The following is a 9,318-nucleotide window of genomic DNA, read 5'->3' on the forward strand; positions in this document are numbered from 1 at the left end:
GGGTCTCAGAGGAGCCCCGTGGGGAGCCTCTGACCTGCTCTGATCCAGAGGAGCTGCTCCCTGGGCTGCTGCCCAGATGTCATGTCGAGGAGTCCTTCGGCGTCTCCCTTGAGGTGCTTTCTCTTTCCCAGCTTCCCAGGTGCTTTTCCTTCAGAGCCCAGTCCCTTGCCCTGGTGGATTATATTTTTCAGCAGCTTCCAGGGGAATGAAGTGTGGGACAGAAAAGTTTGGAGTTCTTGCATGAATGCAAGTCTTCAGTCTATCCCTATGTTTAATGAAAAATTTGTGGAGATTAATTCAGAAGAATAACAGCAATTTTTACAGTGGAGAGTTCTCTGGCAGGCATCACCTTCACTAAGTGACCCCAGTTTCTGTTTCCAGTAGTGATGGTCACCAACAGCACGTGTCTTTTGATGTGGTTCACCAAGTGTTTAGCATCACCTCTCTGCTAATCCTGCTAAGAGGCAGACCTGAACCAAATCGTGAGGGAACATCAGATAAACCTATCTGAAGGACAATCTACAAAATAACTACCCTCTGCTCTTCAAAGAGATCAATGTTATGAAACAGGCAGATGGACTGGAAACTCTTCCAGATCAAAAGCGACTAAGGAGATGTGAAATACTTGCTGTGGCTTTTCCAGCATTATAATCAAGGTATTAGGGGCCACTGGCTGGCTCAGTCGGTGGAGCATGTGACTCCTGATGTCAGGGCCATGAGTTCAAGCCCCATGTTGGGTGTAGAGCTTACTTAAAAAGAAATTAAAGAGAGGGGCATCTGGATGGCCCAGCCAGTTAAGCATCTGCCTTTGGCTCCTGTCATGATCTCAGGGTCCTGGGATCAAGTCCTGCACGGGGCCCCCTGCTCAGCGGGGAGTCTGCTTTTCTCTCTGGCTCTGCTCCCCTGCTTGTACTCTCTCTCTCTGTCAAAAAAATAAATAAAATCTTTTTAAAAAATTAAAGAGAAATTACATTTAAAAAAAGTTCCTTCGGGGTGCCTGGGTGGCTCTCTGCCTTCCCAGGGTCCTGGGGTCGAGCTCCCATAAATAAGAATTTATTTATTTATTTGACAGAGAGAGATCACGGGCAGGCAGAGAGGCAGGCAGAGAGAGGGGAGAAGCAGGCCCCCTGCTGAGCAGAAAGCCCGATGCGGGGCTTGATCCCAGGACCCCAAGATCGTGACTTGAGTGGAAGGCAGTGGCTTAACCCACTGAGCCCCCAAGGCGTCCCAATAAATAAATTCTTTTTTTTTTTAAGATTTTATTTATTTATTTGACAGACAGAGATCACAAGTAGGTAGAGAGGCAGGCGGGGGGGTGGGGGAGAGTAGGCTCCCTGCAGAGCAGAGAGCTCGATGCGGGGCTCAATCCCAGGACCCTGGGATCATGACCTGAGCCGAAGGCAGAAGCTTTAACCCATTGAGCCACCCAGGTGTCCCCCCAATAAATAAACTCTTAAAAAAAAAAATTACCTTCAGTATTCCTCCACCAGTGTCTTTTGCATACATAGATAATACAAATAATCAAACGCTTTTTAGTTTGTATTTACACCAATGGAAGCAAGTTTGTACAGTGTTCTGCATGTCACTTTTTTCACTGAACTATATCTGAAGTTTTAAAATATCCATCTACATAGATTCATCTCATCTATTTTTCAAGCTCTCACTAGATCTTCCATCAAAAGCCTGAATGAGATTTAGATTTATGGTAGGTGTTTTTTGTGTTGTGTGGTTGTTGTTGAGTCTGAGTAATTATTTTAGAATTGCAAGATAGGGGTGCCTGGGTGGCTCAGTGGGTTAAGCCTCTGCCTTCTGCCTCTGCCTGGGCTCTCTGCCCAGCAGGGATCCTGCTTCCTCTTCTTCACTCACTCTCTGCCTGCCTCTCTGCCTTCTTGTGATCGCTCTCTCTCTCTCTCTCTCTGTCAAATAAATAAGTAAAATATTAAAAAAAAAAGAATCTAATAGAACTGCAAGATAATTTGTATTGATTTCCAAACCTTCCATATAAAACAGGCACAGTAAATACCATATTACAGTTATTTTTCTAGAAACAGAGTGATAAAAAGACTGTCTTCTGGTACTTGGAAAAAAATAACACAAATTGCTTAGTGTTTAAACTGAGATTATACAACATCCTAAGTACCATTATAGCCAAAACACTCAAGATTTGGGCAAAATCCACCACATTACTGGTCCAAATGTCAAGACCAATAATGTCACACAAACTAGGTTTTGGAAACCTAGTCTCACATAAGGAGACTTTGTGGAAGCAAGATGGCCACCTGGAAAGGTCCAAGTTGATTTCACAAAACAGGGAAAGAAGCATGGTGGCTAGAGGATGGGGCTGTACTGTGGGTTCTAGGAGGACAAGTTTTGTTTTGTTTGAATCTCCCACCCATGTCAAGGGAGGGAGCACCAAGGGTTGCCTAACCAGCTTGCCCAGATGTTGGAGGCTACAGCATGGTTGGAGTTGTGAATCAAACCAGGCCCTGACTTGTGTCTCCTTTCAAGTCCAGACGCCTTGATAAGGGGTTAAGGACAGGAAAGTTGAGTAACACTGAGGAAGGGTCTGTGCTATGTGTCGTGCACTCGCCTATGTGACTTCTCAAACGCTCTCCCTACAGAAGGGAACAATGTGGTCGGGGTCATGAATTCTTAGTTGGGCCTTGTTGTTCCTGTACTTCCCATAACCTACTCCCTGGTTGATTGCAACTTCTTGTATCAATAGTAGCTAATGGCATTAGCGGAGACTACCTGGCATCATGAGGTTTGCTTGTAGTTAATGTAAACTTGTTATAGAAACTTGCAGTCATCTGACGAGATACTGATGTATTACTCCTCCTATTGTGGTCTGCCTTATAAATGCTTGTAAGATGTAGAATAAAATTGGCACTCTTGGACCTCCTCCTCAATGCTCTTCCTGCCCCCATCTCTTGGTCTCTTAATTTCTTTTCACCATCCTCTTACCCTCATGTTCCTGGTCGATTTGTTGCGCAGGCCACGACACCCAGATGTGAGGCAAAAGAAGAAGAGAGGGGTGTGAGGTTTAAAGCTTAGCAGCACTCCAACATCAAAATGGAGTTGTACTTTTTATCAGAAGTACTATGAATGTAGGACTTATCTCTGGCTACATGGACTGCAGCAGACTTCCAAGGAGATCCAATATGGAAGTAAGGCACAAGACTTCTGTAAACATATTACTGAGTGTAAACAAATATAATTTACCACTCAAATTATAAAATGCAAACTCTTCCGTCTCATAATCCAGACAGCCCAGTCCATTTGCCTGGTGGCAGATCCTGTATACTGCCTGCATGAGTGATGATGGAATTGCCAACACCCATTCCTTGGGAATAGTGCTGTAGTAGCATTTCCAGGCAAAGATTCCTTACATATGCCAAAGATCCATACACCTGTGCCTCTTAGAACCATCTGTCCGAAATGCCTGCAAGCCTCATATCCCTCAGAACCTAGGACAGTACTGAAAATTAAATGGACTGAAATTAGGAGGACAGTTTGTGTAAAGTTTTTTTTCTGGCGAGATAAACACAACACCAGGCAAAGTGGGTGCAAGGAAAGATTTATTAAAAACACTCTCTGGGGAAGTTTCAGGGCTCAGGAGAAGGGGAGCCAGGAAAGTTGCAACGGGAGGAGGTGCCACCCTCAGGCGAGGTTCTGAGACTCTGGAAAGCAGAGTGGTGGAAGTCGCGCCCAAGGCAGGGAGGAGGGGGCTTTTAAGGAATCTTGAGGGGAGCTCAGGGGTCTTTTGGCAAGTTTCCCTTATTTGGAGGGGTCCCATTGGTCCACTGGAGCCTGGGGCAGGGGTCTCAGATTCCTGCTTGGGCCTTTGTTCTCCTGTCCGAGCTCAGGTCTTGTGGCGGGAACTTTCGCAATCTTAAGTAGCGCTTTCTGCCAGCCCAATAATTTGGTTTCCTCATATCAAATATCACACTTTTTCTACTTCTGGAACAGTAAGTTTGTGGTGGGCAGTTTTAGGATCTAGTGTCAAAATACCTGAAATGTGCCAAACATTTTTGGCTGGTCTAAATATTGTAGAGGGAGACTGCAACTCTCTGTCTTTAATTCATGTAGAAAAGACGGGTGGGTTTTTCATAAACTCTACTAGAAATTCAGCCATGTTTCCTTAACACAAAAGTAAAAGAAAAGAAACTATAGAGGAATTCAGGGATTAAAGTAGATTTGAAAGCCATACTAAACCATTATTGTGCATTGACCTAATTTGGTACAATTTCAAAATAGATCATAATTCAATTTCGGATGTTGGATGTCTAATGATTAAAAAACATTAATGATAAATTATACTTGAATTTAAAAAATAAACTTAAAACATAATAAAAAATAAACACTATTAAAAAATTAATGATGGGATGCTTGGGTGGCTCAGTTGGTTAAACATCTACTTTCGGCTCAGGTCATGATCCTGGGGTCCAGGGATCCTGCCTCAGCCGGGAGCCTGGTTCTCCCTCTCTCTCTGCCCCTCCCCCTCAGGCTCTCTATCTCAAATAAATAAATAAAATCTTTAAGAAAAGTAATGATAATTATTTTATTTCTTTATAGTTAAGTAGGCTTCATGCTCAGTTTGGAGCCCAATGTGGGGCTTGAACTCACAACCCTGAGATCAAGACCTGAGTTGAAATCAAGAATTGAATGATTTTTTTTTTTTTAAGAGCTGGATGATTAACCAACTGTACCACCTAGACCCCCAATGATAATTATTTTAAGTAGAGATAATTAATGGTACTAGAGATACATAAATTAAAAGAGTCTCTTTTAAAATACATAATAAAATGTTTACAAGTGAAATCATCATATCTGAGCACTTCCTTCAAAATAATGGCAAGAAGAGGGCGCCTGGTGGCTCAGTGGGTTAGGCCTCTGCCTTTGGCTCTGCTCGTGGTCTAGGGGTCCTGGGATCAATCCCTCATCGGGCTCTCTGCTCGGTGGAGAGCCTGCTTCCCCCTCCCCCTCTGCCTGCCTCTCTGTCGACTTGTGATCTCTTTATCTCTGTCAAATGAATAAATAAAATGTTTAACAAAAATAATGGCAAGAAGAACGATAGGACTCCCAGTAAAGACTGGCAAAAAGGTTACAATTTTAGTGATTGGATTCTTGGTATACTGGGGATGATTTTAATATTCTATTATTATGTATGACTAAAATATTTCATAATTTGGAAGAGACTTGCTGTTGCAGGATTTCTTTTCCTTTAGTACCCAAGGTTCTTGGTCACGCCGCTTCAAAGAATGAAGAGGTGGACTGGATGAGTGAAGAGTGGTGGGCATCAAAGCAAAGTTTGTTGAGAGTAATATAGCTGGCAAGGAAATCTGGTTGTTTCTGTGACACGTGACACTTCAATAGTCAGAACATCAAGTTGCGGCCTCATCTCAAAACATATTAAAACTGTAGGAATTGCATATAACCTCTAGAATAGTTACAGAATTTACCCAAATAAACTGAAGGTTTATTTAACAGTGTTTCCAGAGTAACTTAACATAACAAATCAAAAAGACTTCATTTACAATTTAAATCTTGGGGAAATTTGTTAAAGACCTCAGAGAATTATAAAGCACATGCCTAAATAGGATTACAGATCATTACAAAATTTAAAGCTTATTTATTTAACCAGTGTGGCAATAAGAGATTCCAAGGGCAAATATGTAGGGTTATATTATTGTTAGCAACGCTTAGCTCCTTAGGATTGAGAAGTTTTAACTATCTTAAATAATCAAAGACCTGATAAAGACAAAACACAGAAACTTTGGTGTTCTGGGCAGACGGAAGAGAAGAAAATCCTTGTTTACATTTTCTCCTCAAGAGCATACCAATAATCCAAGAAACTTTGTTTTTCTTTGAAGAGAGAAAAAGAGAATTTCAATCTTATACCAGTGTACTTTTAAAATTCTTTCATTTGGGGCACCTGAGTGGCTCAGCTGGTTAACCTTTGACTTGATTTCAGCTCAGGTGATGACTTGAGGATTGTGAGATGGAGTCTGGGTTGGGCTCCAGGCTAGGCACGAGGCCTGTTTGAGATTCTCTTTCTCTTTCTCTGCCCCTCCCTTCCTTCTCCCTCTACCTCTCTAAAACAAATAATCCAACAAATAAATCCTACTCATTTCAGCTTTAGTTCTGACCACATATGAAATTCCTTTCCAAAGATTTCCCTTTACAAACCTTCTGCAACCTTTTAAATTCAGAGTTGCTGCCCTTATTTCCAGTCTTAATTACATTTAGCAGAAGAATTTTAACTCTTAGAAACCTTTGTCTCCAGTGAAAACTAAATAGCAACCAATTATGAGCTATCTTTTACACCAGAATTCTTTTTTTTTTTTTTTAAGGATTTTTATTTGCTTATTTGAGAGAGACAGTGAGAGGGAGCATGAGAGGGGAGAAGGTCAGAGGGAGAAGCTGACTCCCCATGGAGCTGGGAGCATGATGCGAGACTCAATCCTGGGACTCTGGGATCATGACCTGAGCTGAAGGCTTAGGCTTAGGCTTAACCAACTGAGCCACCCAGGCACCCCACCATAATTCTTTTTTTTTTTTTTTTAATTTTATTTATTTGACAAAGATCACAAGTAGGCAGAGAGGCAGGCAGAGAGAGAGAGAGGAGAAAGCAGGCTCTCCGCTGAGCAGAGAAAACCTGATGTGGGGCTCGATCCTAGGATTCTGGGATTGTGACCTGAGCCGAAAGCAGAGGCTTTAACCCACTGAGCCACCCAAGTGCCCCCCCACCACAATTCTTTAGATGGTAAATTTATGAATACATTTCATAATTTAAAAAAATCTATGTTTTTTTTTTTATCAGTAGTACACTCAATAAAGCACAAAGCACGTTTGCCAAGAGACCCAAGTATCCTCAGCTTCTCTACAATAAGAAACCAAAAGCACAAACCTATGTTTAGTAATCAATGCTTCAGGATTTTATCTCAGTTGGAAAAGACTTAGGTGTTCAATGAATTCAATCCAATCCATCATCCAAGTGAACCTTTAAAGTTCTAGGATACCAAAGACTTTGAACGATATCTTAACAATTACCCATGAAACTTTGAGACAGACAAAATTAACCGACCAATTTTAAGTCACCTTTTTGCTGACAAATTACAACAGAGGTAACGTGAGCTTATTTATATATTTGTATAAAAATTTATATAAAAACCCCCTGTCGTAAACCTTAGTAGGATAAAAGTTTTATATTTAATCCTGATAACTCTGAAGACATCTCTATATTAATTAAGCCAACAAACTTAAATTCATTTAAATACCAAATGTATTCCACCTGGGTCCACTTAAAAGTCAGTCAATTTGTTCCTCATTGTCAGCTTTTGCCTGAGGAACTGGTGGGGAAATCTGAAGTGGGTGATATAAGTCCAGGTGTTTCAGCTTTTATTTTCCTTTAGTGCCTGATGTTCTTGGTCACGTGGCTTTGAATAATGAAGAAGTAGACCAGAGAAGAGTGGGGGGCAGCAAAGCAAAGTTTATTGGATGATAGTACAAAGCTCCCAAAGAGGGAGGGGACCCAGGTTTGCCCTGGGAGTTTCTAAGTCTAGGGGTTTCTAGAGGTTGTTAGCAGCTCTTTTAATCTGATCAACCCTCCATGCGCCTGTCACCCAATCAGGTTTCTGTCCACGTGCTCATCTACCTATCAGGCAGTTGTTCACGTGGGAAAAGGTGAAGGGCTCCCTCTAGGGTGGTGTGAAATCCTCTTAGGTTGGGGGCCCCCTGCCCCTGCCTACCTTTCTTCTGACTATCTTCCATTACAAGGGGGTGCTCTTTGCTCCTTGATAGCAAGTGTAGAAGGAAGGACCAATGGTGCTGGAAACACCAAGGATGACACAGGAGCCAGTCATGCAAGCCATGCCCAAGGTGGTGCGAAAACAGGAGTTGGGGGAGGGGAAGACAGAAGAGGTGAGGCAGCACCATGTGAGGGAGCAGTTAAAAATCAGGTGGGCAGAGAAAGGGGACTCCTGGTCCTAAAGCTCATCAGCTCAGAGGAAAAGATAGGTTTTCTCTCCACCAACAAATGAAAGTAGGCAGTCATGCTTGGCCAGAGAAGACAGGGGGCTTTCCCGAAGCCAAAGGAGTTTCAGTAGCTGCTTGGGAATATTCCTTAAACAGACTAACTAGAGATAGACTAAACAGAGACAGTGGCTTCAGTTATCATAGCTGTTAACTGGGAAATGAATGAGCGAGAAGTCCCCACATATGGCTAGAGTAACTTGGGTCTATTAGAAGGACCAGTTAGAGACTCAGGTATGGCCTGTTTCCTCAGTGATCTGGGTTTATCCAGAGGAAGCCTGTTTAGACAATCATCCAATATACCAGGAGGGGGGTTACTAGACTGGTTAGCAGCCAAACACATTCTATAGGAGGCCCTTAGGTTGGGGTCCTGATACAGGACCATGCAGGCCTGGACATAGGGTACCACTGTCCATTTGCCCTGTTTCCTGCAGAAGACATCTAACTGATAGATCATACTGAAGTTTAATGTCCCATTAAGGGGCTGTTTTTCCTAGTTTCCTAAGGAGTACTGAGGCCATGCAGTGTTACAAAGGAAGATCAGCTTCCCCCGCCCCCTCAAATCTTACAATAGGAATTGTTTTCAGTGAGTTAAAAGGCATCCCATGAGAGAGTCCTTGGGGACTGAAGAAGAGCCCATGCTTCTAGAAAAGTAGAGAAGGCCCATTACCAAAAAAATTCCCCCAACTCTTGGATGGCATCCCACTTAGGATATGTCAGAGCTTCCTGGTATCAAAGTGAAATGAGGTATCCCTTGAACAAAATTGCTGTGATCACTGCCCTGCCCTATGGTAGGGATGCTGGTGTCCCTCCACTGCCCCATTACATTCTAGACCACAAATGGGTGCCAGCATATGGACCAAGATAATGTGCCTTGCCTTGCCATGAAGAATCTGCCATTTTTAACCCATGGAAAACACTATAAAAGTTTTACAAGGGGGAATTACGCAATTTTATAACTGAAGTATTTAGTGGGGGATATTGACAGAAGACAGTGAAAACAAATCCATCATGATCTAACCAACATTCCAGCACATAGTCCTTACAGCCAACTTCTCTAGGAAATGGTCTCTGGTTGGGTCTGGTTCCAGATAGAGGTCTCACAGCCAGTAGTGGTTAGAAAAGGGATGTGGAGGAGATCATACTAGACCAATGAGGAGGAGACTTTACATGGGAGTTTTGAGATTGGCAGCCTCCTAGTGACTTAGGTGACTGCCCTGTGCCCAAGAAGGACAACTTTGCATAATAATAGGAATAAAGAGAGGACATTAAGTTTTTGGGTCT

The sequence above is a fragment of the Mustela nigripes genome, chromosome 1 (genome assembly GCF_022355385.1).
Source record: "Mustela nigripes isolate SB6536 chromosome 1, MUSNIG.SB6536, whole genome shotgun sequence".
Lineage (NCBI taxonomy): Eukaryota > Metazoa > Chordata > Mammalia > Carnivora > Mustelidae > Mustela > Mustela nigripes.